Consider the following 17,747-nt stretch of genomic DNA (forward strand, 5'->3'; position numbering starts at 1 on the left):
TCCTATTTTCCATTTCCATAGCTGATTATTGGCTCATTAACTCACCGTATCAATTTATAGATTGATGGCTATGAAAAGCACTAAACCCAGGGGTGCTGAGGGATCCAGCTTAAGAGTCACTGTTAAACATAAGCAATTTAGAAGATAGTGGAGCATTGCTTGTAAATGGAGGTTTAAGATGCCTCATGGCTCAGCTGCAACTATACAGCGAAACAGATGGTAATATCCAAGGGGACATTTCCACCACAAAGACTGATGTTTAGTATGTGGTTTATGTGTAGAAAAGTCACTCTGAGAACCTTTTGCATGTTTCAACCACAGAAAACACATCAAACGGACTCCCAGTAGTTATTCGTGGGTGCCCAACAATAGCATTTAAGCCCCCATCGCTCTGATCATTACAACGACAACAGAGTAATATATATTTGTCTTTACTAGCAGAATGCAAAACATTACCTAGCTGACATCACTCTTGCCTGGAGTTCATCTCAACACAGCAGGACGGTTTGGGACGACTCATGAAAAGTGAAGAAGAAATGAAGTGTTCTTGGTGTACGTGTGTGTGGCGTGGCCATCTCCAGAAGGCAAGCCTGTGTTTCTCCCTCAGCTTTGATTCCTTTTACAGTCTCAATTTGAATTTAGGTGGCGTGAAAGAGAGGTAGGGGGGGCTGGTGGGAGCAGACAGAGAGCGCAGGGGTTACTGTCAGACAGAGATCCTTCTCTCCTCTGTTTATCTCAGATTCTCTCTGTCTGATCGCAAATCATAGCCCTGACTTAACTCAAGCAAAGAGGAGAAAAGCCAGAGCCCCTCAGCTATCTTCGCTGCTTATACCCCTCTTCTCTATTTCTCATCTCTGTCTCTGTCTGTCTCTCTCTCTCTCTCTTTTCCAGTCATGCAACTCGGGGCGGCGTCCTGGCCTTTAAAAAGGCAAACTTGTAATCTGATAATTAACAATCTGCTAAATTTCTCAAAAGGAAAACAGTCATGAGAAATGTCTGCCTCATGCCTGTGAGTAGGATGACCTTTTGCCGAGGCTGGAATGGCAGGCGAGGCGACTCACTTAGAAGCATTTAATTAGCTCTGCTCACGGCTGTGTGTGCTGCCAACGGACAGATGAGGGAGGAGGAAAGAGATAGTCAAGGCCAGATGCAGACATGTAAAATGAAAAACGTTTCTTATTTAATACTTTCCCCCCCATCTTAATGCCACAGCACCCTACTTATTGTGGAGTGAAGGTGGAGGAGCAGTGGAAGCGACTCAGACAGTAGCAAGCTTCTCTGGCTTTTGCAGTATTTCTCTCTTTCTTCTTCTTCTTCTTGTTGTTGTTGACTCCAACAGTTCCCTTTTGCAGCCTCAAGGTGAGACTGTAAGGTCAGGAAGTGCATCTTTTAAAGTTTTATGACTCAAAAAATTAAATAAATATAGTCAAATAAAAGTATCAGGCCTCTCACTACTGACTACTTTCATTCTGTCCTCTTCCTCTGTGTTTGTTCTTGCTCTTTGGCTTTCTACGCCCAGGCTGACTTGTCTGAGTGTAGGGTACACACTAACCTCAGCAGCAGTGTAGGAACATTGCAGCCCTTTGGCATATTTAGTGGCTTTCCCCAGAATGTCAGTGTTCATCTGCTGCAAAAAAGAACAAAGCTTACAAAGCAGCAAGAAATGTTTTGCTCTCTTGCTTTATTTTAAGGAAGCTCTTCTGCAGTTTTTTCCAATTAGAATGCTACAATGACTTGATGAATGCATGTCTTTATTCTGTTCTTTATATATACTTTACATACTGTATCCTATTAGCATTGCTTTGTAATGACACAGCTCCCCCAAGCTGGGATCATTTAACTTTTGTGCTTCACTGCTTTCTTGCTTTATAGGACACAATAAGGAGATACATTCCCTAAATCACAGTCATAATGGCAACTGCAAACTAAAGCTGTGATTTAGCCGCATGGAAAGGGAATAATGTACTTCAGAAATCCAGAGACAAAACACCCACAGGAATCCAATGGAAGTCAGTTCAACAAAGTCAATAAACGCTCACGATTCTACCTCATTTCAAGCACACATAGACAAATAGTGAGCGGGATATTACTACTGTGACTCCAAGAAGCAGCCAGAGCTAATGCACTTAGAGGGTTAATCACTGCATTTGTATGCAAATATGTATTTAAGAGTGTCTGCCCTTACGAGAGGGTTGAATGAAGGAATTGGGCCCAGGCAGTAGGTGACATTCAGCACCATTGTAACCTCTGCAGATAGCTTCCCTAACGCTATTTGTGAATGTTAATTGCTTTTTGGCTGCCGTTGCCTCCCCAGCCTCCACCTGTCCCTCTGTACCGAGCAACTTGAGACTCTCGCTGTCCTTAAAACCAGAGCTTACTGTTTAAAAGAGCGAAAATTCTCCCAGGAATAATGTTTGTTGTCTTTGTGCATCACATTAAACTGATGCCTTTATGATGAAAGTGTCCCTTGCAGGAGAACAACAACATCAACCAAAAGAAAGGAGCGACTTCAATTATCAAATGTATATGTATCTATGTATAGGACAGGAGTGTGAAAGGATTACATTACACAAAAAATACCATCTTCTATATATAAGGGGTTTTTAGGGGTTTTTATTTTAGATTTTTCAGATCCACATGTATATACAAAAACAGCAGGAGAGGAAGGGAGGAGACTGAAGAGTAAAGATAAAGATCTTTCCATTTCTGACAGGGTGCTTTGAATTGAGGTAATCCACAGAACTGTGGAAATTAAAACCTCATCTGTTAAAAAATGCAAATAGACCTTTTTGATTCAGCTGTAGAGAGAAAATTGCTGAAATCAAAAGATTACCCCCAATAGTTCTAGATTAGGTTTCACTTTTATTCTCAGCCTCCTCTCTTCCCCTTGCATTTTTTTTTTTTTGCACTGTTTCTCCTCCCTTCTTCCCCCAGATTTCAGTCGGGGTGTCTTACTGTTCCATAGACAGGTGGAGGAGAAAGGGAAATGGATACCTGGGATCTAAATTTGGCCTGTAACGGATATCAGGTACAGTCCATAGGCAGTTTATCATGCAAGCGGTCTTTTTAAGCAGCGTTCACATTGGAAAAAGAAATATTAACCTAGTAAATCCAGATTCAATGTCTTGCATTATTATTATTCCAATCAGTGTCTTCAGTTGTGACAGAGAGAAATTGCCAATAAATAAACAGTGGATAAATCTTAAAATTACCCAGGTTAAAAGTGACACTAAACATTTATGAATGCCATGAATCTGTGTGTTAAAACACAAACCATTTAGTCTGGAGTGGTGTTTTATGGACTGCGTTAAGTGGACAGCATTGCTAACAATCCTTTTTCTATTTTGTTTCTATGGCTTGCAGGCTGCCTCTTAGTGATATTCAAGCAAAAGCCATATAAATGCTAACAGCATTCCATTGATTTTCTTGGGTGTGCATGTGTGTTTATGTGTGTGGTCGTGTCTAAGGCATCAATCTTGTTTACATGGGCAACTTAGGGTGGAGGTCTCAGCTTGGGACAATATCAGATGTAAATTTAAACCCTTTTAAATTAAATTTCCCTCCTTTAAAATCAAATGTAATGCATTTACTGAGAACAGTCTGCAGTTATTTGACCCCATCAAAGCATTAAACCTAAACAGGAGTAAACAGAGATGAGAGGGAACACAGATTTTGAAGATGGAATTTGGTTTATCTCTGCAAAAGCTCAGAAGTGCGAAATAGAAAAAAAAGCACAGAATATTGCAACCATGGTATGCTGACATTAGAGAGAAAGGGCACAGGGATCACAGGGATCAGTGTTTTCATTTGTGTCTGTTGTGTAGGGTTATGTGAAAACAGTGTCCTGACAACAACCCTTTCGCACATTACTGCGCCTAGAGTATGCGACTCTGGTGGGTTGTCAGGCAAGATACATATCACAACAAAGGGAGGTTAGATAAGAGGTCATCACCATTTAGTTTGTGACAAAGATTGCCAACATATTTTTAAAAAACACAGTTAAAATAAATTTTGATCACAATATTGCATTTTTAATAGCAACTCATCTTATAGACATTGCCCACCCACCAAAAACCTGTTGCAAAGAAATCTGACATGTTTTTGGCAAATGCTTAAGCCCACAGTGGTCAGGTGTGGGTGTACTGTGGGACTTTATGGGTGGGACAAACCAAACACGTGGGTTAGTTAGATGTACTCTTATAGGGCTGACAGCAGTTTTGTACTTTTGGTTTTGTATTGTTAAATCCACTATGGAAATGAACACGGGAAAACACATGTTGTCCCCATGTAGGCTAGCATTGTTTTTGTCTTTTTTTTGGCCCTCCTCTTTCCCAAGAGGGAATTTGGTGGGGGACCCCACAGTGGGCTTATCCAGAGAAAACCCATGTGGGGCCAAAGCAGGCTAGTCCACATGGGGCCCATTGCAGTTTTGACTTTTCAGTTCCACCTGGGCCTCTGTAAGGGATGAGTGTGGGTTTATCCTGCCCAGACAGCCTCACAGTAAGCTCACACCTACCCACTGTGCGGTTTGCTTGGATATTTTTCATAGTAAGAAAACACTACACAGAGAAAAGTGACTACTGTGGAAAAGATGAAACCACAGACTGCTCTTGATTCAAAACCTCAGTAAAATCTAAGTTAAACTGAATATACTGATATACTTCATTTTCTCCAACTCCATTGACTGGCTTGTTTGAGAGAAATTGCATGTTGTGGGCATGTTTGATGGGGCAGTCTTCTCAAGTCATTGAAAACATGTCCAGAAACACTTCCCTTTATGTCTAAATGAGGCTGAAAAATGAAAAGACTCAACCTGCAGATTCAAAGCAAAACCTGTTGAATGTTAAGCATTGCATGAGATTTCTCATGAGATTCTGTGCAACAAATGAGAAATATAATTAGAGATACTGAAATGACAAATGCATTTTTATTTATGCATTAAATATTTTATATTCAGTTTACTCAGCTGACAACTTTTCACCCTTCACTTTTGCACCAAAGACTGGTCAATCAGATTTAGCCCAGAACGCAGTGCCCATGGACTTCTGGTGGTCTCTGGCACCAAGACACTAGCAGCAGGTCTTTGTGTCTCAAATAGCATCCAATGTGGGGCCTCTGAGTATCTGGCTTGTTCTATCACTTTCCGTTTATGCGGGCAGTTTGAAGGCTGCGTCAGTGCCCGGGGCTCTGATTGTGCAGAGTGGTGGGGCACATTGTCCTGCTGTTAGAGACAGCTGCCACTGGGGACTGTCATTGCCACGGGGGAGTGTACTTGATCTGCATCAATGTTTAGGTGGGCAGTATCCACATGAACAGCACAGTCCAAAGTTTCCAAGCAGAACAATGCATTCGAATGAGACAATCAATCTTATCCACTTCACCTGACAGTGGTTTCAGTGTTGTGGGCCCTCTGTGTATATACACCCAGAGTCTGCCTATGCTACATATCTAGCCAGTGAATCCTTGGGCTCGTTGCATTCATTACTAGCAAACCATTTCACCAGTGTGCTTTTTGTTTTACATAGAGATCACCAGCCATTGTTTTAAATCAGGGATCTAATATGTAATATGTGCTTGTAAAATCCCATAGGTTTGAAAAGAATCTGAGGTTAACTGCTGACTTCATCTGTGACTCATCTTGTTCATGTCTTTCCCTTCCCCCCTTGTTCCCACTGAATATGGAGGACAAACGCATCAAGGCCCTCATAAGCCTTTTTAATCAGCGTGAGAGATTGCCCACATATCTGTTAACTCTGTCACTAATGGCTATTCTTCCTCATTAGGGATTGTTATGCTCCCTCCACCACGTGCAGGCATGATCAATTCCTCTATCATTTAGGACCAGATCAATCTCACATGGCCCCTCCCTTTTTAAACTCCAATATCTCCCCCTTCCATCATGATGCATTAGAGCATCTAATTAGTCACATAGCCCAGGGAGCGAAACTGGAGCAGGGGAACATGTCCGCACATTCAAGGTGGGCTCCAGTGGTATAGATAAGTCTTCATTAAACTAACTCCCATATATCCACACAGTAGTATAAAGGGAAAATAAGGAACATCTCTGGATGTGGATAGTTTGTGAGTACTGACTCACAAACTATCCACATCCACACTGTGGATAGTTTGTGATAAGATAAACACTGCATTACATTACAGTGTTTATCTTTTTGGCTTCTCCCTTCTCTTAGTACGACAGATGTATGTTTTTATAAGACATTAAGACATATGTGCTTCACTTTTTGGCCTGTTTTTAATGTCAGTTGCTTCTGTGTTGCAAAAAGTATTCAATCTTCAGTTTGAGTTGACCTCTTAAGTGTAAAAGGCAGATAATTTTATCTGTTTCCAGCACAAAAATTAACTTTCTTCTAAACTCAGATATACAGTATGTCTTTTTCCAGTATGCCAACTCCACTTTGTTCTGAAAATAAAGTGAGCCATCTCATCCCACTGGTAGCAAATAAAGCCCAAAACAAAACAAAAAAAACAAAAAAAAAAAGTGGGTCAAGATATGCAGGCTCATGAACAAAAGCTGTTTCAATGACATTATCACAGTTCTGGATGTTTCCTTTAAGAGGAGGCTCAAGACTTACCCTTTGGGTGCAAGTGAATGAAAGCTTGGATGGGCAAGCTTTTAGTGAAGCCATTTGGGAATCATTGTTTCTTTGGCGTTTAGCTCAGTTATAAGGTCAATACAGCTATGAAAGCACACTATAAAGCCAAGGTGTGCATCTTGTCTTGCAGTGGAACAACAAAGCAAAACCCCAAAGCTCTTTATAGCAAGAAAGCTAGTAAGACCTGAAGACACTGGATGTACGTGTGTGTGCTTTTTTCATGCCAAACGATAAATTTGTACTTTTTTAAACAAATATATTATTATTATTATTATTATTATTATTATTCAATAAAGAAGGTGTGATTATGCCTAATTCCTTAGAGTGCTGAATCTATTAACTGGCAACACAAGGTTAAAACACAGTCCTCCACTTTAAGATATATTTAATAGCCAGGGTACAGTAAGTTGAAATATGACACCTGATAAAGGTGCATTTAATGAATCCACATATATTGTGCATTGAATAGTTTGTAGCTAATAGCAGTGCAAAAAAGGGAATTATTTCATTTTTTCCCCTTTAACCTTTTTTGCTCAGCCTCCTAAACCTTAGCAAGAGAATACTGTAGGTTAGCACAACCTGTTGTTACCCCTCTGCCATGCTCCTCTTCATCTCACTGCAGTGTGCAATGTGTAGTGTCGACTGCGAGGTGAAGAAAGAGGACAGAGGGGAGGTATTATTTATTAATAGTCAGTCTCCCCAAAGCTCTGTAAAACATCCTGTTGAGCTCCCTGAGGTGAGCACTCAGCTTCAAAGCAATTAAAACCAAAGCTATGAGAGTGGAATGAGAGCAAAGGAAAAATGAATAGAGCAGGAGAAAGGGAGTGAGATAGGCCTGGCTAGCCACAAGGCCAGTGGGCTTGGCTGACTGCACAGTCACATACTGTAGATTCAGCTTTCATGCCTGGGAGAGCAGGGGCCCTGAGCAGAATCAACTCCCCAGGTCAGGGATCCCTTGTCAGGGTTTAAAACCCCAACGAGCCTGGAGACTGACAAAATCCTCTCTGGGGAATTACGCAACCATAATGTAGCGATTGTTTCTTATTCTAGCCTTCTGAGTCATGTTAAGAAGTTTTAGAAATAAAGACCTAAGAAACACAGAAAGAAAGAAAGAAAGAAAGAAAGTAAGTGTTCTTAATGTTCTATCTGCCAAAAAGCCTTCAGACTTTGGAAAGATTTTTATATTGTGTGGTTAGAAATGCTAAATTGCCATGTCTAAATGTGAGGTTTAAGGATTAGCTCTGTTTTCTACTGTATATTGGTGTTAAACTATATTGGCAACCCCTGCAGGGTGTTTACCTGCTTGCAGCCACATGCTGGGATATGCTCCAGCTGCCAACAGAAATGACTGGTCTCATAAAAACAAATGAAAATCTACCAACATGTTGGCCAAATTAGCCCAAAGGCGGCCAATAGCTAGGAACTACATGATGTGAAAGAGTGATGCTTTCAACATGTTTGAAAGCATCACTCTTAAACACAAGAACGCTATGCTTCCTCACTGCATCCAGAGGATTTCTACTTATGAACCTCATAAACCCCCATGAAGCAAGGTTAAGCCTATACCCATCTGCAAATGCTGTTAGGCGTCATAAATGCAGCTTAAGTGGCCTTTAATAATGGTGGGCTTTACATGCCTCTTGGGCATTTTCTCATAAAAAACCTGGAAGGTTTTTGGCAAATCGTTGTCTCTTATGGGCTTGTAAATCCTTTGCATGCTCCTCTGACCACAATGACAATAATGTCTTTAGAAGACTTTCTAGGCCTTCAACAGCCTCATAACCCTTAGATTATTGGCCTATGATGCTCTGTCCCAAAATGCCCTGTTGCCCCTCCACGTTTTTCCTACCGACCCTTGTGTTCCTCTTTGTTCCTGCACATCTAGGAGTATTTTTGTCATCAGCTTGATTTGATCAGCGAAGAAAAAACTGGAGAAAGAAAGGTTCTTTGAATAACTTATGAGTTCTCCTAGCTCAAAACTGAGGCATTATGATACGTATATTAGTTCCACTGTTTTCCCATTCTGTGCCCGCTGTCAAGGTGGGTTATGCAACTGAACAGACTGAGACAAAGCAACTATTTTGGGCAGAACGCATGTGTTTGCCTCAGAGCCACGAAGGAGACGATGCCTTGCTTCTGCAAAAGTGAATAAAAGTGACGTAGGAGGAATAGGATGCCACGTAATGGTGACGACAATTACAGTTATTGGAAGCAAAAGTACTAAATGGAAGGGGAAACTGAGCGTTCATCCTTTTATCCCTTTCCTCTCTATTCATATTCTATGTCTCAGTGGCAGAAGGCTGAGAAAGGAAGCTAAGAAATCCTTCTTCACATCCTCTAGCTCTTCCTGGGGCATCGCAAGGGGTTTCCAAGCCAACCCAGATATGTAATCCCTCTAGTGTGCTCCGGGTCTGCTCAAGGCTCTGACCACATTTCAGCAGGGAAGCCGGAGAAAGTCAATCATTTTCCTAAATCACCTCAAATGCTGACTGTTCTATTCTGAGATATCCCTCAGGGACAGTCCAGATATCCTGCTAGGAAAGATCATTTTGTTCTTTTTATTAAACAGTCTTGTTGTCAGATACTATCCATTTGCCATTACCTACTGCCACTGCCTCAGTGGTCTCTAAAAAAGAGATGGAGAGTGTATCCAACAAGATCTCTAATGATGCCTCTTTTGCGGTGTGTGGGAGTTGTGTTAGGAAGTCTACAGAATTTTTTCTTTCCTCTACCTGACTATATCCTCAGCTGGGTTCAGTAGTTCTTGTCTCCTACTGAGAACAGCCTTGGCAAGGCTCTGCATCCTTTTCCTGAGTCATCTGGTGGTTTGCCAAAAAGCAGCCTGTCTCCATAGCAGCCAGAAACTTTAGCAAGGCTCGAGTTTTTCCTTTCAAGACCACATTTGCCGTAATCTACCAATCATCAGATTACCTGGGAATCTCCCTAGAATACCCAAGTCTGAAATGACAACTTTTTCAGATTGATGGTTTTGTACATACAGGAGGCTATTCCTCCTGATAGAAAGATGACCTTCTGGTTATAGCTGTGAGCGGCTGCAACCAGGCAGCATCACAATAAGAGATTTATTTAAAGTGGGCATTTTCCAGGACATATTAGGTGCAAAAGGAGACTGAAATTAAACAGTGTACATCATTGATCAGCTAATTCTCCTACTAAATAATCCAGGATTCATTTTCCATTGGGTTTTATTTAATTGAAATTTTTGAGCTGACTGCAGAGGGCAGTAGGAACCCATCCAAGATATGATATGATTTTAGATCGCACGCTGTGGAGCTGGAGCGGTAAAAGTCTACCATTAATCAGTTTATTCTGGAAAAGAATCAGTTAAATGAATAATCCACAAATTTATACCCAATGAGAAGAAACGTTATGGTCAGAAATGTCAAAGAATGACTCCTTTTTAGCAGTCTTAACCACAACTGATATCTACTCAGACAGCAAAGCTCTGCAGCGTGTCGTTTGGATATAATGTATGAATAAATATTAAATTGAAGTATTAACAGCACTCTGAGATCTCCATGTCAGTATTCTTGGCGTTTTGTTAAATTTAAAAAAAAAAAAAGAAAGAAAGAAAGAAAGAACGCAAACATTTTTATTCAAAGGATAACCAAGGATAATAAATACTAAATTCATGTCCTCCAGGTATAAATCAACTGAGTAACCTCCACCACACAGATAAGCAACACCACACAAATGAATAAATGACAGAAGGACAAAGAGCTACAAAGGGTAGAAATCACAGGACTGCTGAGGTGCTCTGGGCTGAAAGCAGACTATTTCATGCTTTCACTGATGAAATATAACTCACCTTTCAGAGAGATGATAGCCTGCATTTAGAGGCAGGTCTTTATTGCAGCCATTTATGCATGCATACTTTTATAGCCTATCATATCTGTGCTTTCATGAATACCTCAAAGCAGGAATGTTAGATGCGCTAAAGTGCTGCTTATAATCTTCAAAAACACCATGGGAATGAAAGGCATGGGGACTGTAAAGTACATCCAGGGATAAGCTTATTGTCGTTCCTTCAGTTTTTTTTAGGGGTCCCTTAGCAACAACGGTGACCCGGCTGTTCAGGTTATACATAGATAAGTCTCAGATGCTCCGCTATCGATGATGCCAGGGTCACGAGATACAATCTGCGGGTCCATCAGTCAAAACAAGTTTGCTGCTGAGGTGTGCTTCCCTGCCTCTCCTCCTCCTCCCTGTCCCGCCGCTTTAGGAATATTAAATATGCGAGGCGTCCCCACTGCAGATGCAATGCTATTGATTTGGTGTCAATCCTCCAAGCCGCAGTAACTTGATTTGGTATCAGCAATGGCTAAATGAGACTTCTCCCAGCAAGACCGGGAAGAATGGGAGAAGAGGTGAAAGGTTGTCAGTTTCTCATTCGGAATGACTCCCTGTTTCCAGGTAGCTTAATATTTGTCCATAGCCCTTTGGTTAAGGATTCAGTTGGTCTCATCTTACGTCTTGAGAAAGCTGAGGCTGATTTTACATGGCATTTGAGTACATAGCATAACCTTGGCTACTGTGCCTTCTTCTCTTCTCCATTAAAAAAAAAAGCCTTGAGAGTATTGAAACTGCAGAGCCGAACCTGACATTAGAAGTGTTTCTCTAATTCTTTTAAAGTTACACCAGGTCCTGGCCACATCCCACTGGGTCTCTCTGGAGAAAGTCAAATTTCCTTAAAGCAATATTCATCATAACTGATTCTCCTCTAATGAGGATTCCAACCCCCTACAGTGCCCAGTGCTTCACCAGAGTCAGCAATGATCTTAATGCAATTAAGGCTGCAGCCTGACTGAGCCGCTTCGACTTTGCGAGGGACTGTTTGCCCAGCTGCTTTTTAAAAAATGTCGACAGAGCCAGATAAGCAGCGCTCAGGCGCTCGAGGCGCTTTCGCTGGAACCTATTTGACTTGCTTTACTCGGCATCAACTTCATTTATGCTGTTTGACTTTAAAGATTACTTTGAGCGAGAGACATCTGTGGATGCAATTTTAATACATACGTGGTTTCTTTGAATAAAACACATGTACTCACTCGTTTTTCTCTGCAGAGACACCTGCATGGTGTGGGGTGAAAACATATTAAACACAGCTAGCATGTGTCTGCTGAAATGGTTCTGAGACTATTTTATTTATTTATTGCTTGTCTGTGTGCTGGTGAATAAGAAATAAAAGTATAAGTGACAGCTTATAAAGAAGTAGCAGTTTATTTTATTTACAGTATGCATCTTCTTGTGCAGTTTTAAAAAAAAAATGTTATTTTATTATATTTCATTTTATTTTATTTTATTATATATAAAATAAAATAAAATATATAAACATATAAACGGCAGAGGAATCTAGTGCCGTTATCTGCATTGTGATGCTGCATTGTGATTCACCATGAACCCCTGACAGTGGCTCTGTTTTTGCCACATCACTGGCACGGTTCCCGCCTCACTGCTAGGAGCCCTACATCGCTGCGTGCTCTATTACAATAGCTCAACATTGCCACCAAGTGGTACACAGCAGCCATGACCCCGGTTTGGCAGAAGGTTAACAGCTCCAGATGCTTGCAGTCAGTGCAGCACAAGGGGACGGCGCTGCAGATGCAGGTGTCACTGTGGGGCTCAAAGAGACGAGCAGACGTCAAATAATCACAGAGCTTGGCTGCATTCCCAGTTTTTGATGAGCAGACATGGAATCAATGATCTGTTCATTAGTGCTACATGAGCAAATCTGAGAGTGATCTGCTGCCCAAAAGAAGCAAAAAAATCAATACTGCATGTGGATACTCTTTGTGCCACATCCTTCTCTCCATACATGATAACCTTTTATCTTTGGCAACTGAAACGAATACCTGCCAATAACTAGGAACAAATATGCCTCTATAGTCTATCAGGGGGCTGTGGGTCGAATCTTTGTCTAATTGAACATCAGCTGGGGGTGGGGGTGATGGGATCTTAGCTAGAATGTGTTTTAACTCTCGGGCATTCGAGTCTTTTCTTTCCTTGCAATCAAGGTCACAGTGTGAGAGCGTGAACAATGCACGAGGTTATTTCCCTCCTGCCTTCATTACTATACAATTAGCTGTGGTGCTATTCAGTTTCCCTCATTTCAGACTTTGTAGATCGATATTGCTCAGGCTCCTGGCTAAGTAGCTGCGCGGCTGGTAGGGCTTTTCAATAGCTGAATGGGAGGTATCAGTCACTGAGCTAAAAGAGATGTTTGAGAGCTGTAGTCGGCGATGGCCACACACACACACAGTTTGATGAGCGGTTGTAGAGACTTTGCAAAAACAGTCTCGGAAATATGGGGGACACTGGGTGATTTCAAAGAGGAGATTGTGCTAATGTCGTTTGAACAATGGTTTCACTATCATCATTATCAAGGTCATTTATTTGCTTGTGTGGAGTCTGTTGAATTTTGCTTTGAGTCTCCTTTCCTTTGTGGATTTCATTCATTGCTTTAGTTCAAAGGTACAGAAAATGGGTACAAACACTTTTTTGGTTTGAATATCATTAATGGACCTTCTTGCAGGTGGAACAAATAGCTACAGAAGCTGAATGTATCACAGTAGCATGGTAATGTGCTTAAACTTGAATGCATCTACAGTACAAGACGGTATTTGCTCCTTGTCATGCTTAAATGTTACAGACTATCAAACAAATTATTTTATTTTCACTAGCCACACCCCAACCTGATAATTGCTAGACCTGTTTGAATCAAGAAATTACTTAAATAGAATCCATCTGACAAAGTGAAGAAGGCTAAAAGATCTCAAAAAGCTGCTGGTAAGGCTTTTCAGTAGCTGAATGGGATGTATCAGTCATTGATTGACAGATGTTTGAAGACATCCTGCCACAATCTACAGAAACTCAAGAACCAATGAGTTTTTTGGGGGTTTTTTTACATCTATCAGTCTGGAAATTGTTACAGAGTCATTTCTAAGCTTTTGGTACTCCAACAAACCAGAGTTAGAGCCATTATCTGCAAATGTAGTGCACTGGGAATAGTGGTGAACCTTCCCAGGAGTGTAAAAGTATACTCCAAGAGTGCATCAACAAATCATCCAGAGGTCACAAAAGAATGCAAAACAACATCTAAAGAACTGCAGGCCTCACTTGACTCAGTTAAAGTGTTCATGATTCAACAATAAGAAAGAGATTGGGGCAAAATGGCATCCGTGGGACAGTCTGAAAGCAAAAACGAATGGTGACCAAAAAGAAAGCAAAGGCTTGTCTCACATAGAACACACACAGAACTCATGCAGTATAAAATTTAACTCTTTGGAAGGTTTGAGTCCCATTACATCGGATTTAACACTAACACAGCATTTGGCAAAAAGAGCATCATACCAACAGTCAAACATGGCGGTGGTGCTGTGGTGGTCTGGGGCTGCTTTGTTGCTTGAAACATGACCATGACCATGATGAACCCACGAATTGGGCCCTCTACCAAAACATCCTGAACGAGAATGTTTGTTCCCTGAAGCACACCTTAGTTGAGTAGCAGGACAGTGAAACACACCAGCAAGTCCAGCTGTGAATGGCTCAAAGAAATCAATTGAGGTGTTTTAGCATAACCTCAAACTGGCCCTTCAAAATCTTGTGGTGTGTGGTGGATGAAAACAATTCTTCAAAGAAGCATGGCCCAAAATTCCTCCACAGCAATGTGAAAGACTCATTGCCACTTACTGCAAGGGCTTGATTGCAGTTCTTGCTGCCAAGGGTGGCACAACCAGTTATTAAGTTTAGGTGGCAATTACTTCACATAGCTTAATAAATTAGATCATCATTTTAAAAATGCATTTTATTTTTTTCTGGATGATCTCTGTCTCATTTTTTGATTTTGATTTTTTTGAGGATGTGAAATATTTAAAGGTCAAAGAAATCCAGATGGCAGCAAATACTTTTTTGTGACACTATTCGTGTGCGTGATAGACCGAGGTCAAAAGGCCAGGTTATGAACACATCACCTCTCCAATTCATCAGCTCATTTTTATTTGGCACAGTCCCTCATGAGAGCATTTAGCAGTATGATGACAGGAGGGATGAGATATGAGCCGAGCCAGTGGCTACAGAAAGTCTACCGAAAACACAGAGCGAGGGCTGTGCAATCAGACGCCAAAACTGACTTCATCTCAGAGAGTAATTACATGTGGCACTGACTCCGAGGCTCATTCAGGGCTGGTTATTAATGCCTATAATGGACAGGCAGCAGAGGGCACTGGATCATGGTCACATGAAGGGTGAATGAAATGTACTGTAGTACAGTAGTATCCTGTTTTGAGGGTGGTTGTTTTGTTAAAAAGGACCTATTGTGCTCCATATTTTTATTTGTAAACTTGACTTGGGCAGCCAAATAAGCCATGGCTCATCCTTATTTACCTCACACTGGGGTCTGGTGCAGGCCATCAGTGTGAACCCTTTCCCTAGCCAACTTGTCTGACAGGTTGGTCACTGAGAAAGAGCTGTGTGCTCAAAAATTACCTTATTAGGGTTATCCACTGACATGACACAGAGTCAAGAGTACAAAATAAAGCTTTTGAGTCACATGGTTTGCTTGTATATACCCTAATTGTATATATCCAACAGTTTATGCAGTACATTAAAAAACAAGGAACATAATAGGTCCAGTAAGACCTTTTTTCAATTGCCGTTAAACTGTCTATTGGAAAACACTTGAATTTGGAATCGTAGAAAAAAGTCGCATTGATATTTTAATGTGCTGCAGGCCATACATGCTATATTAAACTGGGCCGTTTTGTATTAAATGTGATGAAGTGTTCTGAAGTTAAGCATGTTTGCAGCTAGTGTTAACTAAATCATTTCACACCTCCACTCCGTTAAACCTCTTTGTCTAAAGTTTTATTGAGCTAAGCTGCTGTATTTTCAGTTCATCTTGAATGTTCAGATTCAGACAGGGGAACAAAGAGTTCCCTTTTTATGAATTGTGAAAGAATATCTTTGATGTTTTACTTGACAGAATTGTTCAATTTTAAATTCTCCAGGAAAAAAAAAGAATTTCTTCCTCACCAAAATTGCCAGCTTTCATTATGAAACATTATCTGTATTTATGGTAACAGCACAAAGTTTAAGTAAAATAAACCATCTTTAAGATCGAAGCAGCTGCTTAAATTTAAAGTATTCTCTACTCAAGTAAAAGCAGAGAAAGATTTATGTGAATACACCTTTGATTCAGCATACAAAGTGAAAAGGACTAAAGCAAGACGAATTTTACTGTTATTATTATTATTATTAGTCACAGAATCTCATAACAAGAACACATATTAGAAAGTTGCCTGCTGCATTTAATACTGAGGAATCATGTAGAAACAGACCACGAGGAATAGCATGACATCATTCCGAATAACAGCAAACATCCATCGTCAGGCAAGGAGTGGCACAGAAGGACAGGCATATTCGTTTTTTTGTTTTTTTACGGTAAAAATAAATACCAGCTAACTGAGGAGCCTCATTCAGTGACAAACTGGCAGTTGAAGCACACGCCACTCAAAGTCTGAAGTCATCTCTCCACAGGCACCAAGAGACAGAAGCATTTCCTCTGTCTGCAATTTCAAGACATCATACTTGCTAAATGAACGAAAAGTTGGCGTGCTACGTAAAAAAAAAATTGCAAATTTAAAAAAAGAAACAATTATCTGTCAGGAGAATACGAGCAAGAAGCATGCAGATTATAAACAGCAAAAATACAACTTGCATGGAAACTTCTCAGGAAAATGTTTTTAGAAGCTGCTGTCAAATGAAAACGGCTCCAGTTCTAGTCTTGTTCTTTTGATTATTTCATTGATTTTTTCTTTAATGCTCTCAGCGCATTTACTGGGAAAGAAAAATGGGCTTCTTCATGTGACAGCAGCATTCCACTGTTTCTGCTACATTCACAGTACTGCAGGAGGATAGGTCATCTGTCACTGCACTGGTACAAGACAGTACTCTATACTGAAAATAACACCAACCGCAATAACTATAGTTACTGATATTCAGGTAAACATGACGAAGAACAGAACATTAATTAAAGTCCATCCTAATTACAGCCGTCTCCACGGTTCCTTTAAGCCGTTTCCTTTGCTGCCATTGTCATCGCACTTCAGACGGGCACCACAAATATTTTATCTGACATCAAAATTGGTCCTATTATTGGTCCGCTGAAATGTATTTCAAAACAACACGATAAACAAAAGGAGAGGGGGGGGGAGAGTTGAGACTGTAGCTTAGTCTGGGTGGCAGCTTTACATTCTTGGCAATAACAGCACCTCTTTTATGTTTTAAAGAAAAGACAACTGCGCCAATCTGCAGTGTGCTCAAATTTACAAACTCCACTGACGTGAACATTTCACCAAGAAAATACAATTTTGTGGATTTTCTTTTAAATATATATAGATATAGATATATAGAGAGAGAGAGAGAGTAAGTATTGAGTAAGTATTTTACAGTAACACTCGTGGCCGACACAGAATCAAAATGCACATCTTTTTTTTTCATAGAAATCATACAGAGACATTCAGTTCACACTGGTCGTCACATTCCTGTGAGTCAGGCGGAGAGGAGTGCTGCTGCAGCGTGTGTCCACTGTGTGGCAGCATGTAGGTATCCTGGATCGTGTTCAGTGCAATTTCTCCTCAGCGCTGAGGGTTGTAAATCTGACACACTGTAGCACATTCTTTGTCTCGCTCTCGAAAGGGGCTGATTTGGCTTCTCGAACACCGACTGTCGGAGGGATTCTAAAAAACAGAACTGAAATCTGTCACCGGCCTGTTCATCGAAAACACTCTTCAGTTCAAGACTCCTGCAAAGATTTGTCCTACACTGACAGTCAGATGATGCTGTGTAAAGGCTGTGGGAAACTGTGGTAACGGTGAATAATTGCACTGTCTCTCTGCAAGGGAAGACCACAATCTAGGCAAATCAGGAAGGAGTCTGACATTCCCTGTGTGTAACTTGGTGTGAAATACTGTGGAAATGTGCACGATTTTATTGCACTACATCTGTAACATCAAAGACGAGTGACCTTAAAGGAGTAAATATTATCATTATTATTTCAGTATTATTAATCTCCACACATTTGTTTACCTCACACAAAGAGATCCGGGATGATCACCA

The 17,747-nt window shown here is 40.8% G+C and overlaps 1 protein-coding gene across 3 annotated transcripts in view; it reads right to left on the reverse strand.

Annotated features, from left to right (window-relative positions):
• Window positions 1-15,847: 15,847 nt before the first annotated feature.
• LOC100692458 (RAS guanyl-releasing protein 2) overlaps window positions 15,848-17,747 on the reverse strand; it is a 39,740-nt gene continuing 37,840 nt past the window's right edge. For all 3 annotated transcript variants that reach the window (XM_013274528.3, XM_013274527.3, XM_005455196.4), the window contains exon 17: window positions 15,848-17,368. The gene's annotated coding sequence lies outside the window, so the exon portion shown is untranslated. The remainder of the gene's footprint in view (window positions 17,369-17,747) is intronic.

This window comes from Oreochromis niloticus, linkage group LG3 (assembly GCF_001858045.2).
Source record: "Oreochromis niloticus isolate F11D_XX linkage group LG3, O_niloticus_UMD_NMBU, whole genome shotgun sequence".
In the NCBI taxonomy this organism is placed as follows: domain Eukaryota; kingdom Metazoa; phylum Chordata; class Actinopteri; order Cichliformes; family Cichlidae; genus Oreochromis; species Oreochromis niloticus.